The sequence below is a fragment of the Equus quagga genome, chromosome 15, assembly GCF_021613505.1.
Source record: "Equus quagga isolate Etosha38 chromosome 15, UCLA_HA_Equagga_1.0, whole genome shotgun sequence".
Classification (NCBI taxonomy): Eukaryota; Metazoa; Chordata; class Mammalia; order Perissodactyla; family Equidae; genus Equus; species Equus quagga.
Genome location: NC_060281.1, coordinates 81,972,278 through 81,998,153, shown reverse-complemented (window position 1 = coordinate 81,998,153; position 25,876 = coordinate 81,972,278). Strand labels below are relative to the sequence as shown.

General features: G+C 51.9%; 1 protein-coding gene across 1 annotated transcript in view; it reads left to right on the top strand.

Moving 5' to 3' along the window:
• The first annotated feature begins 14,676 nt into the window (after positions 1-14,676).
• Positions 14,677-25,876, top strand: part of WSCD2 (WSC domain containing 2) — a 108,409-nt gene continuing 97,209 nt past the window's right edge. Inside the window, exon 1 of the mRNA XM_046639084.1 lies at positions 14,677-15,301. The gene's annotated coding sequence lies outside the window, so the exon portion shown is untranslated. The remainder of the gene's footprint in view (positions 15,302-25,876) is intronic.

Sequence of the window (25,876 nt, the reverse complement as noted above, 5' to 3'; positions counted from 1 at the left end):
TCTGAACCTGTGGACCCTGGGCCGCCAAAGACGAGTACTGGAACTTAACCATTATGCCACGAGGCTGCCCCAGCATTTTCAAATTACCTAGACTCTCAGGAGAAACCAAACAGGGGAGAGACCCAGAAACTGGGGGTATGCAATGCATAATAACAACCATTACAAAAAAGCCCGAGGAAAATAATTTGGAGGATTATTGAGTGCCAGAACCCCAAAGCTATAAACAGGATGTTTGAACGGATTTCAGGCATAAAGGTCACGATCTGCAATTTAAATGGGCAGTTTGTTGCCTTTTTTCTTGGTTATGGTCGGGTGCCACCAATTAGCTGAAGTGTGCGTGTGTGTGTGTGTGCGTGTGTGTAAAGGTTTTTCAAAGAGTGCATTGCGCTTCTCAATCAGGCTGGGTGGATCGACAGCCTCTCAGCCCACACGGGGGTGGGCAAATCCCTTAAAGCAGGAGAACAGGCAGAACTCTTATGCTACACAGTGAGGGCCTTCTTCCCCTTTCTGGAAAAATAAAAATATAGCACAACACAAGCCCTTGATCATTTCAGCCTTCTGGCGTGGTTTTACCCTGAAGAAACGAATCATTGAGAAATGGTCCCCGGGGTGGGAGGGCCGCCAAGCCCCAATCTAGTCTAGTGGCCATTATTAGCACAAATCCCGTTTCTCGACTTGGGGAGCGCAATGGGAGGGAGCTTCCTCAGCTGAAGATTGGTGTCGTTCTTTTAAGCTTCCCTCCCGTGGACGGACGCCGACAGAGTTTATTCTGTGGTTTGGAGAGAGGTCTGTGAGCTGACAGCCAGGCGAGCCTGCATGTCCTCCTCAAGGTTGGGAGGGGGGTTGTGACAGTTAAGCAGAGGAGTCTAAACTAAGAGTGGCTGTCAGGACAGGGTTTCTCAAGCTGCAACGTGCACATGGACCAACTGGGCATCTCTGTGGAGAGTGTAGCTACACTACCCCACAGCATCCTCGGCATCCATTTGGGGCAGCCCAGTGGCCCACAGGGAACTTGAACTGACAGCAGCCCCTTCCATGGGCACATGCCCTAGATAGCAGGCTGCAGAATCCTAGGTAAATGGAAGGGCCTGATGTGACCCCTACAGAGGCCCTGGTGGGAAACATTCTCCCCTGTGTCCCAGGGCCACAAAGCTCACCAAAATGCTGCTTTTGGGGCATTGAATTGACCAGTGGGGCCTTAGCCTGGGAACCCCAAAGCACTCCACCCTCAGACTCTAACAAAGGTGTGTGCCCCAGGTCCTGCCCCGCTCTCTGTCTGCTGCCCTCTGCCTGGACCTCCCTGCGTGGCCCCTTGAGGTGTTTCGTGTACCACCTCCGGGCCCTGTGAGTAACAAACTTCTCTATTCTACTTTCCTTGTGGTCTTTTTTTTAAAAAAAAATTATTTCGTTAAGGTCCTATGGGCTTATAACATTGTGTAAATTTCAGGTGTACGTTATATTTCAGCTTCTGTATAGACGGCACCGTGTTCACCACCAATAATCTAGTTCTCATCCATCCCCGTATATATTGTGGTCTTTTGTTTAACCATGGCTTAACACCCAACACCCGCCCCCCAACCCCTCTACTTAACCAATGTTAATTTAACAAAGTCACAAGGATCTGCTTGAAATGAGGATTCTGACTCAGTAGGTCTGTGAAGGAACATGAGATTCTGCATTTCCAGCAAGCTCCCAGGTGACGCCAATGCGGCTGGTCTCAGGGATGACACTCTGACCAGCAGGACTCTAGACCAGCGGTGTCATCTGATAGAATCTTCTGTGTTGAAGGCCATGTTCTATGTCTGTGCTGCCCGATTCGGTGGCCACAGCCACGTGTGGCTGCTTAAATGTAAAATAATTAAAATTAAGTAAATATAAAAAAAGTAAATGTATAATCCAGTTCTTCAGTCTCACTTGCCACAGGGCCATATTTTTATCTCATTGTTGGGTCCCCATCACCTGGCAGAGTGCCTGGTCCACGCCGGGTCCTTAATAGATATTTGCTGACTACATTATGACATGCTGTAATTGGAGAAGGAGTTTTAAACCATAGAATCTTATGGTTGGTTGTAAGTGACCAAAACTCACCTTGAACTTGAACTTCCCAAAGACTTTATTGGCTTTTACGACTCAATTGCAGAAAAATCAGGGTGCAGCTGATCTTGGGGAGAGCTGGAGGCGGGAACTAATTCAACAACATACTTTTTCTCAGCCTTTTATCTGCATGCTGGTTCATGCTCTCAAGATGGTCGTCCTCACTGGGCTCAAACCAATATTGCAGGGAGCTCTGGACTTCCAAACCTAGAGGCTCGTGACCACGTCAAATAGGGCTGTTTCCCACGAACACCAGTCAGAAAACTCCCAGGGAAGTCCACTGATTGGCTGAGCTTGGGTCATGGGCCAATTCCTGGACCGGTCACTGTGGCCAGGCCCTGGGACTCTATGACGGGTCCAGCTAGACCCAAGGATGCCCATCCGTGTTCAGGATGGCTTCCTCTAGAGGCACGGGGTTGGCCTGGGGAGGAGCAGCTCTCACAGGTGGGGCATGCTCTTCCGGGCAAGTGGACCCATAAATGTGGGGAGAGGGGTGAGGGAGGGTTCCCAGCTTCTGTAAACGGCTGTTGAAAGGTGTTTCTTGGAGCTGGACTGAAGAGAGGGAATCCCTTCTCCAATGACGTCAGAAGGCATGAGAATAATGAGTCCATGGGCCACACTGGTTCCCTCTACTCTCCCCGACCCATCTACGATAGTGAGGCTGCGGGTTCTAGAAATCAAGGCATCCCAGGGGAAGCAACATTTGAAACTGAAAGCTGAGCAGGAGTTTGTGGGATGGAGAAGTGGAAGGAGGGAAAGAACATTCCAGGGAGGAGAGATGCACATGCAGAGGCGAGATGGGAAAGAGCACGGCATGCGGGGGAGAACAAAGGGAGCTGGGAGCGGAGGGGAAGGAGCAGGAGGCCTTGAGCTGAGGGAGGGAGGCCGGGCTCTGGGCTGCGGGAAACAGGAAGCCACTGGAGCTCTCAAGCAGGGGGTGGAGTCAGAGCTGGGTGTGTGCTAAGACATCACTGTGGCTGGGTTTGGAGGACGCACAGGCTGTGATGGGAGGCAGGGTGCCAAGGACGAGGCTGTCCCAGTGTGTCTTGAAGGAACTGCTGCCTCAGAGGCGGGCGGCGGAACACCCAGCTCCACTCAGGCCGCCGGTGCCCTTTCTCCCGGCTCACGCTCAGACCTTGACCGGGCTGCACCCCCGATCTCAGCTGTGCCACTTCCCAGCTCTTGGACACTGGGCAGGTTACCGTATTTCCCTGGGCCTCAGTTTCCCCATCTGGAACATGGGGGTAGAAATACCCACCTTGCATGGCAATCATGAGGTTGCAAGGCCAAAATGGATGTGATGGCCCTGGACCGGTGACCCCGACCCGCCCAGAGGAGGAGCTCAGCAAATGTTGCTGTTGTTATTAACGGACTCTTGCTCCCGAGTGTACTTGCACGTAAGAAGCTTGAACACTGAAGACGTGGGGAAAACACGACATTCAAATTACTGAAGCTTCTTGGGGCAGCTCTGAAACCGGGGCAGCTCTGAAACCACGTCAGGCTTTTTCCCGAAGTCCCAGGTAACAGTTCTCAAGCCCACAAGCCTGTGGCGCTCTCCCCTCCTGGAGACCCTGTGTCTAAACTGGAACATGCCAGAAGAGGCTGGGTTCCAAGAGCGTTTCCCTGGAGGTCAGGCTGGAGTCCCCAGGAAGCACAAGGGCATCGTGCTGCATTTCAGACCGTGTCTTGCAATGAGCTGACAGTCATGTGTCCCAGTGGAAAAATCCCTGTGTGGAGCCAGGACGACCCAGACCTGAAACGGGCAAAGATCTGCAAGTTCAGGAGAGTTGCTTCACCTCAATGGGCCTCAGTTTCTCCATTTGGAGGATGGGGACAGTACTGCTCACACGTGGGCTGTTGAGGGGAGTAAGTCAACTAATGCCTGTGGCACGTGGTCACGTGGCCGGGTCTCCAGTTTGGGATCAGGAAGTGCATTTATTGAGTCCCTGCAATGTGTGAGCCCCTTGCTAAGTGCTGGCCATGCCCAGACAGATAAGATGTGGACCCGGCTTCAAGGGCGGGCTCGGGGTACCGAGGACTGAACACATGGCAAATGTGACACAAGACAGTCTCTGCTCCGTTCCAGTCCTCTCAACGAGAGTGTGTCAATGTCCAAATATGATTTTCCATGGAGGTAATGATATACTTTGAGATAATATTCATGTCTTGGTTCTCTACTTCATTTGAATAATTGCAAACACTAAAAGTAACCATCTGTGCGTAAGTCTGCGTGTTATAATAATAACGAGAAAAATACTATGATAGCAGTATCTCATTTGATCTTCAAAACAGACGAATAATATCTAGTGGGTCGATATTGTGGTCCCCATTCCACAAATGAGTAAATAGAAGCTCAAAGAGGTGAGATGAGCTGCCTAAGTTCACACAGATTGGAAGAGCTGGGGCTAAAATTTAAATCCAGATCCGACATCTAGTCTCTCATCCTTATCACTAAAACACGCGGCATGGAACATCCTCAGGAAGTGTGTGGCGATCAACCAACACAGAGGGGCTCCTCAGGAGAGTTCGTCAGTCCACAAATACTGAGCATCTACTACACGCCAGACTTGCTCTCTGCACAGGATAATTCCTGCTCTTGTAGAACTCGCAGTCCAGAGGGGAAGGCAGCCATCCAATAAATAGTTTCAACGGACGCTCTTAAGAGACGCTCCGCTCACCCGCTCATAACCAATGTACTCAATAAACAGATGCCCACTCTGCTTCTGTAAAATGTGCTGACTGATCCCACAGCCCACCAAAGACCAGCAGCCTGGGCCATCCCTGCCCAACCGGGGACTCCACCAATGGACGTCTTTGCTCTGGGGCTCCTGTTGGGCTGGCTGAGCCTTTCTCAGAGCTGTGCTGTCCTCTGAGGCTCTTCCTGAGTGTCCTCCTTCCTGCCACCTCTCCTTTCCCAGGTGTCAGACCTGCCCATAGTCTGAAGGCTCTGCCTACTCAGCCCTGCTCCCTCCCTCTTTCACGCGACAGAGGTTTCCTCCAATAAATCCTGTGCACTTCTAGCTCCATCTCGGTGCCTGCTTTGCGGAGGACCTGCCCTCCCTGAGCATCCTGCAGAGTGAGGTTTGCACAGAGCCTGAGGCAGGGGTACCTAGTGTAAGAGATGGGAGCAGTGCTCCTGCAGGAGGAGTGACGGGAGCGGGCGGGGCTGGTGAGAGAATCAGTTCAAAAATAAATGACTCGACTCCTCTCTGGTGTTCACACTTGGGTGACTCATGGAACCCCTCTGTGCCTCAGTTTCCTTCCCTGCAAAATGGAAATAATAATAATAAAGATTTTACCTTCTTCCTAGGGCTGTTGGACTAAATGAGATCCATGCATAATGGCCCAGAGCTGTGTCCTGGGGAGGCCGTGAGAGAGCCCCAGGGCAGGACCGAGTTGGGGGCCTGGAGCCCCACGGGGTCCAGAGTGGTCTTGCCTTTCAGTGGCTTCAGCAGACTCTCAAAGAGCTCCCACAGCTCCTCATGCCGAAAAGAGACCCAGGGGCGGCACAGGCCCCCTCCCCTCTGCCTATAAATATGGCCCCAGGGAAAGGGCCCACCCTGTGGGTATTTTGGCTGAGATGTGTGGTGTCACTATGGCAGTCTGACCATTATCTGGGTCATTCGATCCCAGGAAACTGCCAAATCAGATAATTTGGGAGGTCTGCCTGTCTCTCTGGATCGGATGTCCTGAGTAATGGCCCTTGTCTCCACCTGGCCGGGTCTATGCAGACGATCTCCCGCTCAGTGAGCCTGAAGTGGAAGCCAGTTTCAGCCGGTGTGTTCAAGGTCAAGGCTTAGGAAAGGATGTAATTTAGAGGGTTACACTGACCCCCTTCGTTATGCGTCTCTTGATCTATGATGGGGTATAGGCATCGCCAACTGATAAAGGTTGAAATACTGAAATTTGCAAATTTTTACGCTGAAAACCATTTTAATTGGAGTGTAATATACGTCCGTAAGTGTAAAAATAAGACGTGTACAGCTCATGCAGTTCACAAAGCACACACCCACGGGACCAGCACCCAGATCAGCCAAAGGAATGTCATCAGCCCCCAGCAGAACTCCCAGACCCCTTCCAGCAGCAGCCTCCCACCCGAGTGAAGCCGCTCTTCTGACTTCCAGCAGCCTGGTTTGTTTCGCAGTTTTGAACTTTATGTAAACGGCAGCAGACAGCATCCTCGGCCCGGCTTCTGTTGTTCACAGTATGTTGTGACGTCCATCCACGTGGTCGTGGTAGCGGTGGTCCGCTGATTCCCATTGCTGGACAGTATTCCGGTCAATGGGTGCGACACTATTTATCCATCCTTCCACCGACAGACATAAGCTGTCTCCAGTTTGGGGTTATTACAAATAGCGCATTCTAGTATGTATATTTTTGTGAAGATAGATGCATGTTTGGGTTAGGCATCAGATTTTTGACTATTTAAAAAATGTAAATTAGAAAAGGACAAGCTTATAATATTATTCTTCTCAGCCTCTTTCATGAAGATATAAATATGCTTTGTGATTGGGAGAGAAGGGGATGAAACCATGTTAGGATGTATCCTGCCGCCTCTGGGATCTGTGTCCCGATTTTAGCGGGTCCCCATAGGACTGTCGTCCCCGCCATGGACGGAAGTGAGGGTTTCCGCAGGCTTAGTGGGAGGGGCTTTTGTACGGAGGTTTGGAGCAGACTAGAGGCCCCACACAGCACCTCACCCAGGGGGGCCCTCCCCACGCAGAGGCTCTCAGATCCTCAGTTCTACCTCCCATGCCCCCTGCAACCTCGGACAATTTACTCAACCCCTCAGTCTCAGAGGTTTCATCTGTAAAGAAAGCTTAGAAAGGATGATCTTCTTAGATGTTTCCAGTTCTGAAATAATTTGATATTAGCTATTGATAATTAATTATGATATGAAGTTATCATTAGTTGAGTGCTAACGCTGCTTTAAATAATTTATTGACATTATCTCGTTTAATTTGTCAAGATTTATGATCCTCATTGTAAGGTTGAGGAAACAGAGGCTCAGAGAGGTTGAATCCCTTACTTGAGGCGCACAGCGAGTATCAGGACAGGGGTAAGAATTAGGTCTCTTCCACTCGAGCCTTCACTCTCAACAGCTGTTTCACTTTTTTTTTTCTCTAATGAAATATTTCAGGCATACAAAAAAGTACAGAGAACAGTAGAACTTGTATGTCTTCACCAAACTGTGTCAGAGACAGAGCGTTGACACCACAGCACAGCTCTCGGGAACCCCCACTCGCTCCCTCCCCGAGCAGGATGACGTCTCTCCTGAATCTGATGTTCATTATCCTCCCAGAGGTTTCTCCACTTTTACTGTACATGTCTATACTCATAAAAATACACTAAGTTGTTTCTCAGATTTTTGAACTTTATTAAAAGGTATTATTCTGTATGCTTCCTTTTGCGACTAGCTGCTTCTTTTCACACAATACTAATTTTCGAGACTTGTCCACAGTGATACAGAGTTCTAGTTCATTAATTTCCACTGCTGCATGGTGCCCCCTTTAAGAATATGTGGGGGCGGTGGGGCTGGCCCTGTGACCCAGTGGTTCAGTTCACACACTCCACTTCAGCAGCCTGGGGTTTGCCGGTTCAGACCCTGGGTGCGGACCTACACACTGCTCATCAAGCCATGCTGAGGCAGCGTCCCACATAGAAGAATGAGAAGGACCCACAACTAGAATATACAACTATGTGCTGGGGCTTTGGGGAGTAAAAAAAAAAAACAAAGAGGAAGATTGGCAACAGATGTTAGCTCAGGGCCAATCTTCCTCACCAAAAAAAATATATATATATATATATATATACCGGAACTGACCCATCCATCCTCTTGTCAATGGGCGTTTAGGTTCTTCCCAATGTTCTGGCATTAAAAGGTGCTGTCGTATACATTCTTCTGTTTATGTGCCTTTGCTTCTTTTATTGAAACTTTACTGGGTGAAACCTCCTGAATGCACCAAGTTTTCTTTTAATATGTATATATCTGTGTTGCTCCTGGGCAGTTTTATTCATTCATTTTTTCCTGAGCACCTAGGCTATAGCCTGAGTGTCATTGCCCCCCCAGTATTCACCTGTTGAAACCTGATTGCCTGGTGATGGCGTTTGCAGGTGGGGCCTTGGGGAGGCGACGAGGTCATGAGGATGGAGCCCTCGTGAACGGGGTCAGTGCCCTTCTAAAAGAAGCCTCAGAGAAATCCCTTGCCACGTGAGGACGCCCCAAGAAGATGGCCATCTGTGAACCAGGAAGTGGGTTCTCCCCAGATGCCGAATCCGCCAGCGTCTTGATCTTGGACTTCCAGTCTCCAGAACCGTGAGAAATAAATTTCTGTTGCTTAGAAGCTACCCAACCCTTGGTATTTTTGTTACAGATGTCCACATAGACTAAGACAACCTACCATGTGCCAGGCACTGTGTTGGGCACTAGAGACAGAGAAGTCGTTAAAAGCCACAGCTCCTGATATGCAGGAGTTTGGGTGGCAGACCAGGCACAACCTCCATCAGACGGAATGGGGGATGCCGGGAACTCACAGTGGGCTCTGAATGGAGGGGCGGGGGGCGGACAGAGATCTGAGATGCAGGGTTGTGGAGAGAGGGACCAGCCCACCCCGGGCCTCGTACCCAAACCTCTTGCAGTTAAAGGAGCCCCTCCACTGTGTATCTGCACCTGGGACAAAGTCGCCGCGACCTCTGCAGGTTCCTCTTCTCGAACTTATTCTCCCTTCCACACGTTAACAGTGATGTGTCAGTCAGTCGTTTAACGCCTGAAAAAAAGTCTGACTCTGGGAAACCCACACAGGCTTGAATTCCAGAATTCTGTCCAGAGCCCAGAATAAACAGCATCCTTTCCATTTGGAATCGTTATAACAGGTCACAGCTCATGCACATCTTACAAGTGTAAGATGTGGTAAACAGTCTATATATGTCTATCATTTAATCTGCACAAAATTTTCCAAAGGTTGGAATTACTATTCTCCATTTTTTAAAAGATGAGGACCAGAGAGGTTAATCAATTTACTCAAGGCCACCCAGCTAGGAGGAGGGCTCTGTCCCAGGTCTGGCTGACTCCAGTGTCCTTCATCTTAACCCTCTGAGCTCTGCCGGGGTTTGCCTGACATGTCTGGAGGTGAGTCCCCTCCTTTCCACTTTAGAAAAACACCATCAAAGTGGAGTTACTTACCTCCTGACACAGCCGGCTCACTACTCTCATATTATCTCCTTTTACATCAGCTACTCAGGAAATTAGAGCAAATCCTATTTTTAGATGCTGTGGGTCAAATGACAGTGATGTATGGGTTAGTGACTCTTTTTATGAACACAGCTTGGAGGAGTTACCTGATCTTAATCTCAGAAACTCTCTCACTTCACCCTGCTTTGATCTTTATAATTTATTTCAAAGATCACTGTGTTTCTTCTCTCTCCTCTGCGAGTCCGGCAGGAGACTTTGGCCAGAAACAATAACATTCTGAGCTGAGGCAGAGGGCACAGAGAGAGGATGCGGCTCCTGTCGGAGACCCTACACATGAATGATGGCGGGGTAAGCAGAGAGCACAGCGCGTCCTCAGCAGAAAACAGTTCGTCCAATGGCTGAGTCCAGAAGGAGCCAACTTCATCCCTTCCTGCTCATCACAATATCTTAGATTCGAAGGCCAGCAATGGGGCTTAACGATGCTTGTGGGGAGCCCGGCCACCCTAGGAATTAGGCAAGGAAAGAAGAGAGGGACGGAGATGACGGGAAGGGAAAGGAACGAATACAGAGAGCTTGGTATGTGCTGGGAAGACCTACCTGCCTGAGTCAGTTTCATTCTCTCCACACTGGCAGGGACCTGTATTCCCATTTTGCAGGTTAGGCAATCAAGGCCAGAGAGGTCAAGCAACTTAGCCCAGGATACACAGCTGCTAACTATCAGGTTAGGATGGCAAGATTCAGCAAGTAAAAATACAGGACCCCCAGTTAGATTCGAATTCCAGATAAACAATTTAAAAAGCTTAGTGTAAATATGTTCCATGTAAAATTGTAGACTTACACTGAAAATTTAACTGAGCGTCGTGTAGTTTAGCTGACGATCATCTCTAAGGTTCAAACTTAGTTCTTTCCATTAGTTCTCAGACACCCCTTCACTATGGGACATGTATCACACGGTAGAATATGGTTCGTGGTCATCACCAGCCGGTATGGGTGGGGTGAGGCCCCAGGCTTGGCAGCTGTTATTTCACTTGAAGCCCTGTCACCCTCACACCACCCCAGGCAGTAGGTATGATTGTTATTCCCATTTTACAGATGGGGAAACTGAGTCTCAATGAGATGAAATAAATCGACCATGCTCACAGAGCCAGACAGTAGCAGTGCTCAGGTGTGAACCCAGCTCTGCTTTGCTCAAGGATTGCTGCTAAAAACAGCTTTTTCAAGAGTTAAGTTTTAACACATGTACAGAAAAGCGTTCGATACGTAAATGTAGGATTCAATGACTTTTCACAAACAGCTGTGAGCTACCAACCAGCTCAAGAAAGAAAAGCTGTCCAGCACTCCGGAACCTTGCGTGCGTGCTCCATCCCAATCATAATCTCATCCTCCTCAGAGGTACCGCCATTCTGGCTTCTAACCCTGGAGTCGAGTTTTGCCTGCCTTCCAACATGATGGAAGTGAAATCACACAGAGGGTACTTTTTGGTGTCTAGTTTCTATCACTCAACAGTCTGCTTGTCCGATTCACCCCGTGGTTGTGCATAGCTGGAATTCGGTCGTTTTCATTGTCATATAGTATTCCATCATAGGAACATACACAGTTAGCCCACTCTGTTGTTGGCGAACATTTCGGTGGTTTGGAGTTATTTGAAAATTTGCTATTATAAGACCCCAAAATTGCTTCTGGGAGCATTCTTGGACATGTCTTTTGGTGGGCATAAGCATTCATTTCTGTTGGATGCATACGTAGGAGCGGAAATGCTGCTTATAGGGAGGGTGTATACCCAGCTTTAGTAGATAATGCCACACAGGTTCTCCAAGCGTTTGTACCAATTTACACTCCTCCCAGCAGCATCTTCAATTTCTACGTGCTCCACATTCTCACTAGCACTTGGGATGGTCGGTCTTCACAATCCTGGTGCAGGGGTATCTCCCTGCAGTTTTCACAGGCGTGCCCTGGATTTTTAATTAGATGGAGCACCACTTAATGAGTGTACCGGCTCTCTGAGCATCCTCTTTTGTGAAAGGTCTGTCCCCGTTTCTTGCCCATTTGGTTGGGCTGTCTGCCTTTAACTTGTTGATTTGTACAAGTTGTTTGTAAATTTTCATGGGAGTCCGTAGTTGGTGATGTGTTTGGAAAATATCTTCTCGCACTCTGTGGCTTTTGACTCTCTTCTTGGTGTCTTTGAATGAAGAGAAGTTCTTATGGTTTCAGTGAAATGAAACATATCAGTGCTTTCCTTTATGGATAGTGACTTTTGGCTTGTTTAAGAAACCTTCCTCTACCCTAAGGTTATGAGGATTATCTCCACTATTGGCTTCTAGAATCTTCATTGATTTGTCTCGCACTTTTAGATCTGCACCCAGCCAGGGGCGATTTGTGTGTGTGGTGTGAGGTAGGGGGACGGGAAACCTCCATATTGTAAAGATAGCGAGTCTCCCCAGATCCATCTGTAGACTCAGTGCCATTCCAACCCAAACCCAATTGGTCTTTTATTGTTGTATGAGGGACCTGAAAAGGGATTCTAAAATTTATATGTGAATGCCTAAGGCCAAGAATAGCTACGAGAACCTTGCAGGAGGAAAAAAAAAAGGTCAAGAACATCTTTTACTGATATCAAGACTTATATAAAGCTAAAGTAACTCAGACTATGTGACATGGGCACAAAGAAACAAACTGACCTCTGGACCCATGAAGAGGGCTGAGGCAGCCCCCACACACACGGGGACAGATACTTTATGACAAAGGTGGCCCCAAAGAGCAGTGGGGGAAAGAGAGTTCTTTCAAAAAGTTACGATGGGTCAATTGGACACCCATATGGGGAAAAACAAACTTGTCTTCAGAGCTCCCACTTTGACCCACTACACGATGCCATGATGCTGTTCATACAGGCTCATATGATGGTGCCAGTAATGACTGTAACACCTTCATATTTTTACAGATTTTGCCACTTTTGAGGTGTTTTCCAATCTATCATTTCCCCAACAACCCTAACAACCAGGCAGGGGAGACATTAGTCCTTTCACGGAGGATGAGCAGAGACTTGAAGGGCCGAGTGACCGACCCAAGGACACTTGCCTAGCACTCGAGCCTCATCTGGTGATTCCAAGCCTGGGGCTCCTTCCCCATCATGAGCAGCCCCATTCGAATACCCAAGGGGGACCAGGGAGGGGCAGGGGAAGTGGGCTACGGTGGAGGCGGACTGGGTCGTGGCTGGAGGTCAAGAGCACCCTCCTGGACCCCCCCCCCCCCAACCTGTGCTTGGCTCCTTGGACAGGTGTCAGTGCCCAGATCTCTGCCCAAAGGAGGTTTGTCCCCAAGGTGGAAGAAGAGGGTTATGAGTTGTGGTGGGAAGAAGAGGGCATGGAAAAGGCACAGCGTCTACCATTTGGCACAGTGCTGGGGGCCGAGCAGGGCGCAGAAGAGCTGGGGTCTAATCCAAGCTCTGCCATGAACTTGCTGTGTGCCCTTGGACAAACAACTTCATCTCTCTGGGCCTCAAGTTTCCTCATCTTTAAATGGACTAATTCCCATACCCGTCACCTAAGTGATTGTAGAGAATTAATGGGAATTGTGCTTGTCACTTAGTGAGGACACAACAATTGGTAGCAATCGATATTATTCAGATCACTTCTCGCTAATACAAGGCAACAGCGGCCATTAATTGAGCACTTACTTGTCTGTATCTCACCTAATCCTCACGACGACTCCAAGAAGTCGGTGTTACTTACACCCCCAGGTTGTAGATGAGAACAGAGGCTCTGAGACGTGGCAGCTGCCCGGGACAGAGCCAGGACTGAAGCCAGGCTGCCTGGACTTTTAAGGCCCCCACTCTACTGCCTCTGTCCCTCTGGGGCCGGCACTCTGGGAACACTTTGCTCATGGTGGGGAGTGGGTGAGGGGCAGGGGCAGGTTGGAAGGTATGTGTGACATCACTAGTCCCTGGACTCCAGAGAAAGGAATGGTTTCATCTTCCAGGAGTGGGGCACAGGATGGGGAGTGGGGAGGGGAAGCATCCGAGCAGGGTCTGCCCGGTGGTCCCTGGGTGGGATGCACCAATCCCCAGCCTGGTCGGCTTCCTCTTGGGCCAGCGGGGTAACTCCACCTGCGATTGCTGGGCTGGGGGAACTGGAGGTCCAGCCTTAGCAAAGGATTCGTGAGATGCATTTGCCAAGCCCTCCCCGTCTCCTGAGACGGAACCGTGTCCACGGGACGATTCCCTGTGCCCATCGCTTTTATACGGAGGTATAGAAACAAGACTGGAAGGAACTATGGCAAGGTGTTAATAATCATTCTCTCTGGGTGGTGGGAATAGGGTTGATTTGCTTTTCTTCACACTTTTCAGTATTTGCTGAATTATCTACATTAGACAAGAATTAATGTTATAATTGGGAGAACAACGTGCTCTAATAAAAGAAATGCAGATACAAATTCTTGTTCTAGTCCCAGTGAAGAATGCTCTGCTAATGGCCGCTTTAGAGCATCTCCTTGAGTACCAAGCTTACTGGTTTTGGAGTCAGCAAGTCCAGGATTCAAATCCCAGCTCTGCTCCTTTCCGTCTGTGCTAACCCAGGTGAGCCTCTTAACCTCTCTGGTCCCAGTTCTCTCAACTGAAAAATGGAGATGGAACAAGCTGCCTCCTAGGGTTGTTTGAATGACTTAATTAGATGATGTTTAGGAAGCTACACGGCCAGGGAGCCGCGATCAGGCAGCTCCCACTCAGTGGTGGCTTTTGTCACAGGTCACATCACAACATGGGCTCCTTCCCCAGAGATCCACTGGGGACCCTTTGAAGGTGGGCATTAGCTGTCATCCCCACCCTATAGATGAGAATACAGAGGTTCAGAGGAGTGCGAGACTTGACCAAGGTCACACAGCCCAGAAGGAATCTCTGAAACAGGCTCAGAGAGAGGAAGTGATCAGCTGGAGGCCACACAGCCTAAACCTACTGCCTGATAAGACAACAGACTACCAAAAAGCCAACCTGCCCTTCTTCGGCTGTTTGCTATTTGCGAGGCTCCCTGCTAACCGTTTTGAACAGCATCAGCAGCAACAACAAAGACTCTCCCGTGTATTGAGCACTTCCTCAGTGACAGGCAGCGCATCACTTCGCCAATCATCTCAGTTAATTCTCCAAATAACCCCATGACTTGGGTCTCTCGAGCCCATTTTACAGACGCGGCAACTGAGGCTCGGGGACGGAGGCCGTTACCCGACCTCCGCAGCAGGCCTGGCCCCCGGGCCGCCCGGCTCCCGGGGAGGCCGCGGGAGGGCCAGGTGGCGCGCAAGGAGTTAAGCGGGAGGCAGCGCTGTGGCTCCGCGCGAGGAGCGCGCCGGGCAGAAGCGCGCTGCTGGCGGCGGCGGCGGCGGTGGCGGTGGCAGCGGCGCGGGAGCTGGGGCTGGAGACGTGAAGTCCGGGGCGGCGGGCGAGCCAGCGAGGGACGCAGCGAGCGAGCGACAAGCGAGGTGGCCGGAGGCCCGCGCCCCCGCCGCAGCCCGCGCCCCGCGCCCCGCGCGCCGGGAGCCGGGCATCCCCGGGGCGGGAGGTCTGCGCGGGGGCCTCGCCGCGGCACGGGGCCCCCGCAGCCCCGCCCGCCCGCCGGTCCGCCCGAGCGTCAGGCTCGCGGGAGCCCGGCTTCCACTTCCTCTCGCCTCCGCCTGCCTCCCCGGCTCGCCGGCTGGCGTCGCCACCGCCTCCTCCTCGTCCCCGGCCACCGCTGTCGCCGCTGCTGCAATCCAGGACGCGCACTCTTCCACTTTCCCGCTGGAGGCGCGGAGGATGCCCCTGGCACCACCAGCCCCGGAGAAATAGCCCCGGCCCGGCTGGAGGAGCCTCGGTGGCGAGAAAAGAAATCCAGACTCCTCTTTCCTTGATGCCACTGCAGCAGCTGGCAGCTGGGAAGGCGCCCACGGAGCGGGGGCGCCAAGCGGGACGCGGGAGTCGCAGGGAGAGACCCCAGGCGCCTGCTGGGCTCCGCGGGCAGAGTTCGCAAGTGGCTGAGACACCCTCCCCCCCAGGTAAGGGCTGAGGGGCCTGCACCTGGTGAGAGGGCCCCGCAAGGCAGCGGGGCGCTGGGCGGCTGCGAAACGGTTCGGGGCCCCTCAGCGGCTTCTCTGCAGGCTGCGGCTTCAGCGCCCAGAGCCAGGCAAGTAGAGGACCCGGAGTGGGGACAGCCCAGCTCTGGGTAAATGACAAACTTTCTCTCCTCTGGCGGAGGGGGGAACATTCCGGCTCATCCAGGCGTCCTTCCTCAGGCATCCCGCTCAGGGTCTTGTCAGGCTGAGCTGGGCCGGGAAGGCAGAGAGCCCATTTAATTTGATTCGTGAAGCCCCCGCTTCTTGGCCAGTTCAGAGTTCGCAGGGAGAAGGTCCTATTTTCAAGTTGACTTTACAAGGTGTTTGTGGGGGTGATACTGTGTGAACGAGGTTCCCCATCACCTGGAGCCAGCACCCAGGGCTGCCCGGGCCGTGGGCTTTGTGTGCAGGGCTTTGCAGGCTTGCTCATGTCCCTTCTGGCCTGTGTGTGTGTGTGTGTGTGTAAGGACGGGGGAGAGAACTCAACCAGATCGCCTCCATCCCAGCCTTTCCAGCAGCCCCAAGTGTCCTCATGGGAGCCGCTCACCTCCCCGGCAGAGACTCAGGAGACGTGGGGATCACCTCCAGTTCCTGGCAGCTCCTTAGATGAGCACACCGTTTGGGGGAAGTTTCCTGGCTGCTCCATGAGACCATTCAGAGAGGAGCCTGGGGAGGGACAAACTTCGTGCAGAAAAGGGGCTGGATGGGCCTCAGGATTGGGGCTCCCAGCATCCTTGTGCCCAGCTCGGAGGATGTGGGGGCCCCCTCACTCCAGGCCCCTAGGGGCTCTGCCGAGCCCAGCACACAGCTCATGAGCGTGGCCCGATTATTTTTCCTCCTAATGAAAAGCATGCTGCAAAGAGGCCACTTGGTCCCCGAGGATCATTTTGGACCCACCTCTGTGGTCACAGCCCCCTAGATGGCATCCTGTTTCTTTGCTGGGCTCCAGCCTGGGGCTGACTCATCTCAATGGACTGGTTGGTCAGTGAGGCAGGCAGTGGAGGGGCTTCTGGCATGACCCCAAGGTGGCCCTGTAACACCTGCTTGGGCCGGGTGTCCCTCTGGGGACAGCATTGCTGTGAGGTTCTTAGCACGTGGAAGCACAAGGTGGGAGCCTGAGGACTTCCTGCCCTTTCTTGGGACCTTGACCTGGAGCCAGGTTAGGAGCTGCTTCCCCAGGCTGTGGAGACCCGAGGAGTCCTCCAGGATGTTAGCGGCCAGTGCTTGACATCCTAGGGAAACCGCATCTCTGGGTCAGGAGGGTGCCCTTCAAGTCTGCCCTCAATTTGCTGTGTGACTTTGGGCAAATCGCTAGACCTCTCTAGGCCCAGTTGCTGTTTCTGTAAAATGAAGAGATTTCATGTATCCTCAGAGGCCCCGGGTTCAGACACTCTAAGGCTCTGATGAGATTTTCAAATTCCCAGGAGGTGATGTAATTTACTGTTCAAGAGACCTAAGACTCAGAGGCATCTGAATATGACCAGTCACTTCACCCTGCACACCTCGGTCCCCCCACTGTAAGATGGGGAGTTCATGGTTCCCACTTCAGAAGGATGTTGGGGACTAGCGGAGATGGGGCACGGAAAGCGCTCAGTATATCTAGTCAAGACTGGACCTCCGCAGACCCAGCAGCAGGGCTGTCTGTTTGGGGACCTTGTGTGTGGGCATCCGGGTGCTGTGTTCCCCAGGGAGGCTGGCCCTGTCCCGCCTGAGCGCCAGGAGATCTTTGAGTTGGGGGCAGGGCCTTGATGGCTCAATCCCCTGACACCTGCAGCCCCCGCTCCTCGCTGCTTCCTCATGAAAGCCCTGCTGGACCAGCAGCTCCCAGTGGGGAGCCCAGGGCCATGTGGGAAGCCTGGATGCATCCAGCTGCTGTGTCGCCATGACAACGGGAGGCGGAGGTGAGCCATCTCCACAGCTTCAACTTTGCAGCTGTGTAGGGACCCAGGCTGTCTGGGTGTTGGGCGCTCTGTTGAGGACGTCCGTGCAGGAGAGGCCGCTGATCCTTGCGGGAACTGCCACGCTGGGGAAAGTGTCTTGCATGTGTGTGGGGAGGGAGGTGGTAGATTGCTCAGTCTTATTTCTTTCTGAGTGGTTCGAGGCTTGGGACATCTATGTCCCTTCCCAAACTAGGGTTCCCTGGGTCCATGCTGAAACCTCGATGCAGAAGGCGGCCCTCACTTTGGCTGACGTGGAGCGAGGTCGTGGGCACGCAGGAGGGCCTGGGGCAGGAACAATTCCACCAGGTGCCAGCTCAGTCTGTGGGCTTGACTTCGGGACTCCGAAAGGGAGCAATCTGCCTTCCTGTTGGAGTGGGGTGTGTGTGTCTGTGCACATCATGTGTATGAATGCGTGCAGCTGTATACATTCTCGTGCATGTCTGTGCACATGTGCTCATGGGAGTAGGACTTACGTGGAAACCTACAGGGTGTGTGCACACAGGTTAGAATAGTGTCAATATGGGTGTGCACTTGTGAGATTGTGTGTCCGTGGATTTGTGAGCGTGTGTGTGTGCATATCTGCAAGAGAAGGTGTGCCTGTGTGTCAGTGTGAGTGTGGGTCGTTGTATTTGCTTGTGAGTGTTAAGCAGTTGTGTGCGTGTGAGTTGGAGGTGTGCCTGTGACCAACAGGTGCTTGGCTGCATGGACACACGCGTGTGCTGGGAGGGTCTGTGCAGTAACACCTGTGTTCGAGAAGCCCGTGCATGCTTTGGGAGGTGTGTGTGCTGTTTGCACGTCTTTGTGGCCGTTTGTGAGTGCCTGCATGTGTGTAAGTATACACCTGTGTGTGCTCACAGACCGTGAGCTTGTGGTCTATGCTTACAGGCATCTATCTACATGGTTTTCAGTGTACTCATGTGTGTGTCTCTATGCGCATGTGTGTGTACAGCATCGCACACTTGCTTTCTCTGTGTGTGTGTATGTGTGTGCACCTGTCTGTTGTGGTGTAACCTCTGTGAGTGTCTGTGTCTATGTGTGAGTTTCTGAGCATGTGTGTCTGTGACAAGAGGGTGCATTGGATTGCGTCTCTGTGTATATGTGTGTTGCTGTGGGTGTGTATCTGTGTGTATTGCCGGGGAAACTGTGCATCTCTGTGTGTACACATGTCTCTGAGGGTGTGTGCCTGTGTGTAGCATTGCACGCTTGATTGTATCTCTGTGTGTGTGTGTGTGTTTGCGAGTGTTGGTATCTGCTGTGCTGCCTGCAGTGTCCATTTGAGCATGTCTCAGTGTGCGTGTGAATGTCTCTGTGTGTTTCTGGAGCTTAAAGTGTAACATGTGCATGTCTCCTGGGGAGGAATAAGTTTCTGAATGTGTGTCCCTGGGGTGTTGTGTTGCATCTCCTTGCACGTCTCTGGGTGTACAAGGTGTGTGTCTGAGTGTGTTGGTCTGTAGGGCCGTGTAACTTTGGTGTGTATCTCGTGGATAGCACGTGTGTGTTTCTGAGCGTGTGCATCTCTGCCAGTGTGTCTGAGTGTCCATGGGGATGTGGAGGGGTGTGTGTGGCTGTAAACACAGCTGATATCTTCCAAGCAAAAGATGTCTCTGAACCTTTAAACTCCTCTCCTGCCTGCTCTTCAGGGCTGGACTGTGCTCGTGCTGTGCATCTTCCACGTGGTGGCCCAGCGATCCGGGCCGGCTCTGAGCAGGGTGTCGGGGTGGTGCGTGTTCGTCTTCCCAAGTGCCTTTGCCCGGAAGCCCGTGTTCGCCTCTACCCCAGGCTCCCTTGGCCCCGCAACAGCCCGCGTCTCTCTCGCCAGAAGCCTGCGCTCAGGACAGTTGCTGAACAAACTCACAGATGTAAAGAGCGCAGGTATAATTTTAGGCAGAAGGTCTGAAAATAGGCAGCCTAGGATGCGCCGAACATCTCGACAGCAGTGTTTCTAATTAGGAACGACTGGTTTTCCTTAAATAAACAAATCAAGTGAGGAAAGAAATTGCCCAAGATTAATGGCTCCCCAGAGCAGGTCCAGATGTCGGGAGCTGGGGACTGGGTCTCCCCCGACTGCGAATGTTACCGCTCAGGGGCTCTTCCAGATTTCATGAGACCCGGGCAGAGGGTGAGGAGGGCCGGGACGGGGCCCCTTTCTGAGGCCTGGCTGGCCTTTGTTTATCAGGGTGGAGGCATCTCTGGCCCCAGTTCCTCCCTCCTCCCCATCTCCACACCTGAGCCGCTCAACTTTGCTGCTCTGCCCACTCAGGGGGCAGGCGGGGTTTATGCCCCTGCTCCTTCACTTTGCGTGTGGCTAGCTTTGGCCATCAGGGTGAGGTGGAAGTGACAGTGTGTCCATTCCAAGCCGAGGCCTTAGAGAGCCTGGCATGTTTCTGCCCTGGCTGCGAGACGAGCACCCCTGGGGTAGCCGCTCCCCCTCAGCCTGGCCCCAGAACGAGCATATATCGAGCCTCCCTGAGCCCACACCTCAGAGAAGAGGCTCGCTCAGCCAAGCTCCAGCTGGTCAGAAACAGGTTAGCTGAGTAAATGCTCCTCATTGCAATTCCTGGGGTCTTGTGGCTGTTTGTTAGGCAACAATATTGTGATTACAGCTCACGGACGCAGTTCCCAGCAGTCTGTATTTCCTTCTCTTGTTTGATCCCTGGTTCTCATTCAGACATACATAATGAGCACCTGTACTTCTCATCGTCACTATCCCATTCCTACCTTGCGTTTTGCTCATCCCAGCATCAACAGTAATCATCATCATCATCATCGATAACATTTACAGAGTGCTTACCAGATACCACACACGTGCCAAGGGCTTTATATGTATCATTTATCACTCACAACAACCCTGGGAGGTAGTTTCTGTTTCCACCTTCTGTTATGATCTGTGAGGCTCAGAGAGGTGAATTGGCTTGCCCAGGTCACACAGCCCGGAAGAGCATACCTGGGATTTACACCCAGATCAACTGATGTCAGAGACCATATTTTTGACCACAATGTCGTTTTGCCTCCCCCAGGCCAGCAGGCCTGTTTGACATAACTGACATCACAGCATACATTCAGCATTTTCCCCTAACTCACCTGGAGGTTGGGTAGGCAAGAATGAATCATGTCACGGAAGTGTGAGTGTCTGTTTGGATGGGGGGGGCGGGTTTGCTCTTCATTCATTCATTCATTCATTCGGCATCAGTGTTTGCTGCTGGTCCATATTTGCCAAGAATCTTCTAAGTGGCATCCTCTGTGCTGGGCACTGAAGATACGTTGATGAGGGACCCCAGCTCATCCTCAAGGTGCTTACAGTCTGGAGAGGAAGCAGGAGAGCCCAGGGTCCAGCTCCAGCCCCAAGCCCCAGCCGGGGTGGTTATGAGTACAGTGAGGTCCTGTTGACAGAGCCCTTTGCACGGTGCCTGGCTCATTGGAAGCCGCCACAAACAGCAGCACTCCTTCCTCCTGTCCTTTGTCCTCCTCCTTCTGACAGAGGAAATAGTTGACTGTTGCAGCCAGAGCAACGCGGAGATGGAAGAAACCAGAGGCCACGGGACCCCAGATAGGTGATAGCCATCCTGCTTCCGGAGGAGGTATCGAACCCAGCCTGGAGCGATATATATCGTGAATGATGGAACTGGGCCTGGTAAACTGCGGTCCACAGGCCGAGTCCCGCCCCCTGCCTGCTTTTGTCAATAAAGTTTTATTGGAACAGGGCCACACCCATTCACTTACATATTGTCTCTGGCTGCTTTCGAGCTACAACTGCGGGGTTGAGTAGTTGCGACCGTGTCCATAGGGCCTGAATATTTACTGTCTGGTCTCTTATTGAAAAAAGTTGCTGACCTCTGAGCTAAAAAGCCTGGCCAGGGTCAGAGCCTCAGTGGAGAGAGATGAGACAAGAATTCAGTGCCCTTGGCTGAGTCACGGTGGCACAGGTGACGTGGGGCATCCATCCATCACAGGTGAGGCACCCAGAGGCTCAGGAGAGGGGCAGCTACTCCGGAGACTTTGGGAGCTGGAAGCATTCTTAGATGAGGAGACAGAGGCCCAGAGAGGGCAGGAGACATCCCAAGGCCACCCAGCCAGGGGGAGGCAGGGGACCGTGTCTTAGTGCGTGGAAATCGGGGATGGCAGCTGTGTCCCCCTCCAGCCCCAACTCCAACGCGTGCATCCTGGAGTCCCAGGTGGCAGGAGGGCCCGCCCCAGCCCACTTCTCGGGTCCAGATGCTCACGTTTCTAGCTCAGTTCTCAAATATTGTACTGTTCGCTGATTCCTTTCAATTCTCTGTGTTGTGCGAAGGCGGGGTGAGGGGAAGAGCCCCTGGACGGGACGCAGAGAGATCTGGGTCCCCGCTCTGCCACCCACCAGCTCAGTGGCCTTGAGCTAGTCTCTTCCCCTCTCAAGGCCTCAGTTTCCCCATCTGTAGAGTGGGAGAGGAGTTGTGTATAATCACAGAGGGCTCTTCCCATCTGGCCTTTTATGGTCCCAAAGCCTGTGTGCTCGGCCACGCCTCCCTCCTGCCTGCCCCCACTGCTGGGTTGCCAATGTCGTTCCCAGGTGGAGGTGAGGAGGTATTTTGGAGACCCCTGCAAAGAAGGTTCCCACCTCTCCCTCTTATTTGTTAATGTGGGGGTGACACGAGCCAGGCAGGGTCCATCCTCACAGGCCTAACCATGGCAAACGTGGGTCTGTCAGCAAGGTGCATCTATATGGGCAGCAGTGGCCGCGGATGGCTGGAGAAGCCCCCTCTAGGCCAGTGACCGGCAGACGACTCAGGCAGGTCTGGGGCACCAGGGCTGTGTGTGCACCAGGCTCTGGCTTTGCAAGTTCGTGGAAAGTCCTTGGGCCTCCAGGAAGCTGGGGCCACACGACATTTGCCGTGATGAGCTGTGTGGAAGTTTCTGGAGACAGCAGATCACTCGTATTTCTCCCTGTCTTAGGTTGTCCCCAAGGCGAGCCCCGGTTTCTCCCCCACAGAGTGTCCATCGAGAAGCCGGTGCCCAGGATCTTTGCAGTTCGAATGCCTACCTTGTGGGACAAGGAGAAAATTGAGACTCTCCGAACAGTCAGACCTGCTTTCGTTTTCACAAAGCTCTTAGGGGTCTCACCATAATAACTGTAGGCCGTTTCTCCTGTTGACTCAACTATATAAAAGGAAGAAAAAGAAAGTGGTCCCCATGAATTTCCACAGCGTCCGTCTCAGAAAAGAGCCGACATTTCTTCACTCAGAGCCTGTTAACTCTTACTTTGCACACATTCTGATGAGCTCAGTGCCCTGATTATACAAGGAGCCAATTAGAAGTGTGTAGGATGGTAAGGAAATCACAGTGACAGCAGCTAGAAGAGACAGCCGACAGCCTGAGCACGACGGTACAGATGAAGAGATTATAAAAATAAGAAGCGTGGAAACGAAAGACACACAGCCAGGGGGAATTCAGTGCAGGGGTCAAATGACCCCCTCATCTCGGCAGCTTGTGCGCATCCCAATGTTACAGAGCAATGCCACCAATTGCAGAACAGTGTCATACAACGCACAGTATTCTAGAACCGCAAAAATGTTACTGGCTTCTGTGACAGCCCTAAGAAACAGTTAAACCACATTCAGTGGACGGGGCAAAGGGCAAAGAGTAATTCATTGTATAAAATATTTTGATCCCATGGTTAAACTGATGAGTGTTTCCGTGTATGATGTCCTGGGTGTCTGGAAAATTGACTTACGTGGAACTCTTCATTTTTCACAACATGAGTAAGTGACATTTTACCGCGCTTAGAATAGTGTCTGGAGCGTGGCAGGCACTCAAGAAATAAACATTTTTTGAATCAGACACGTCTGGGCTGGGATCTCAGCCACTTAACAACATGCAGTGGCTCAACCTCTGAGCTCAGTGTTCTCCTCTGTAGAATGGGGACAGTTGCAAATGAGCTAAAGCTGCTGATGAAAACAAAAGCACCGCTGTCTGTGCTTGGCGTCTGGCTCGTGACGTTTGCTTCCATCTTTCACATGTTGCGTGGGAGCCGGTCATCTGCAGAAACCAGGCCGGAGAGAGCTCTAAGAAGCGGGGCTCTCACTGTCCAGTGGCTTGCATGCAGGAAGGCCCGCCACCAGGACACGGTGTTGGGAGGGAGCTGGGCAATGAGCCAGCCTGCAGCAGATGCCACAGCCTCAAAGAAGGACAGCAGCGTCTTCATACCTGTGCAGTAGCTGGGCAGGAACGGGGGTAGCCTGTCTAACTCTGGTCCGATTCAGGAGTGGGGACTGAGATTGTGGTTTTGGAGTTGAACAGGCTCGTGTTCAGATCTCAGCTCTGTCACTTACAGACTGGGGGATCCTCGGCGAGTTGCCTGAGCTCCCTGTGCCTCATTTCCCCAGGCTGTAAGTGTTCTGCTGTTCCTCTTTCCAGCAGTGGGATGCTTGCAAAGATTTTAAGTACAGGGGATGAAATGATTCCGTTAAACCCTGGCCAGAGCAACAATAAGAAACCACACCCCTACGTGAGGTGGGAACCCATTGAAACCCCAACAAAGAGGGAGCTGAGCAGACAGCAGCGATTTCAGGATTTCAGCCTCATTATGCAAAACACCCAGCCTTCCAAGGGAGAGGTGAGCTTTGGGAAAACGATCAACAAATTAGTTTTTTAATCTGCTTTAAGTTGCTAAAATGCCCCTGTCTTCCTTCCATTGTCACCTGATGGCTTGTGAGCTATTTTAACTTTTATTAGAGAAATTTTTTTAATTAAAACCGTTTTTTCCTTTTGAAAAACAAATTCCAGCCGTATTTTGATAAGATAGAATTGAAAATGGCACTGGGGAAATGCCACAGAAAGCTTTGATTTTTCTCCTTATGGCATCTGAACTGATTTAAATAATTATTACATATTTTTCATCTCGGTGCAGCCTCCTCTCCCCTCTTCCTGGCCTCGCAACGCACCACGATGGTACCAGCCGCTCCAAGTATGTGCTGTTTCTAAAGTCCCCAGCTCTCAGCTCCTGGAGGCAGAGGGACAACCCTATAAGAGGCCAGGATTTCTGACCTAACAGCCTTAGGTTTAGGGCAAATCTTGCTCAAATCCAAGTGTTACCAATTCACAGCTGTGTGGCCTTGGGTAATTTGCTTCAATCCCTTAGCCTCCGATTATTCATGTTAAATGGAAATAATGATAGTATTTATATTGAGCAGGATTCTTTTGGCTGTAAGAGACAGAAAATCCAACTTAAATATCATTACACTCTTATTCTCAGGCATAAAAGGGAATATTATTGGCACAGGTACCTAGCAATCTAGCTTCAGGCTTGGCTGGATCCAGGAGCTTAACAATGTTACAGCTTGCTCTCCCTCTCCTTCTTTCTCCCTCTTTCACAGCCCTTTGACTCTGCTTTTCTCTGTGTGGACTTCCTTCTCAGGCTGGCCTGGCTCCCTTCTTCTGGGCACAAATGTCCTTCAGTGGCTCCACGCTTACAGTGTGCCAGCTGCAACCTCAGTTCCAGCAAGTCCTAGAATTGAGACCTGGGGCCTCCTGGAACCAAACATCATGGCCAGGGAAATGACTAGGCTGTTTGGCCAGATCTGGGTCATGTGACCAACCCTGGAGCCTTGTAGAGGTGAATCCCTGTTTGCTGCCTTCTTGAGCCACAAAGACCAATAGTGGGAGAGGAATGGGTCCCCAAAGGAAAACCAAGACCCAGTTACCTGAAGAAGGGGGCGTGAATGCTGGTCAGACCCAAATGTCCAATCGACAGGCCGTCTAGTCCTCAGCTCGCGTTTTTGGGAGGATGACATGAGATCAAGCTTGCAGGGCCCCAAGCACCAACCCCAGCAGCCAAGCGCTCAGGAAGTCTAGTTATTATGACTACTACTACGATGAGGATGATTATTGGCATGGCCAGTTATACAGACCAGGCATGGGCTCTGCAGGTATTCAGGGCGTAGGGAGACACCCATGACCAGAAGACTCAGCCTGGACATCCCACTGACCTCTGTTAGCCTTGGACCTGTCACTTCCCCTCCCTTTGGTCCCCAAAAGCCACTGTCCCCACAAGCCCCACCTCCGGTGACCCTCCACCAGCTGAAAGCCGTGATGGCTCAAAGGCTGCAGGGATGAATTGCAAATCCGGATGCCTCCAGGGGCAGGCGGTCCAGTGGGAGGGAGACAGAGCTGAGGGAGGACTAAGTGCCCCGTCTCCAGGGACGTTTGCTCCCAGCCTCTGTCCGCTGTCACCGACTGTGAGCCCTGCGTGGCCACATCTCTCAATTTTTTTCCCAAGAGAATTCTAGGGTTTTGTGCAAAATCCACCTGATTGTAAGTGTTGGCCACCAATTCAAGCCATTGTCAAACCCAGGACAGACCCAACAAGCATGTAGAGTCAAGTCTCCCCAGTAAGGGGGACACCGAGCCCGTTCTGTCTGAGCTCGTGCTGTGGGTGACCTCGGAAGACGCACTGGCCCATTGTTCCAGAAACCTGGGTCGCGTGCTGTGTGCCTCCAGCCTCTCCTTGGACGGCCCGGGGAGCACCTTGTCACTCTGAGCTGCGCCATTTGTAACAGGCCCCGAGGATGGGAGTCAGCGAGAGCGGCCTGTTAGAAGCAGTTCA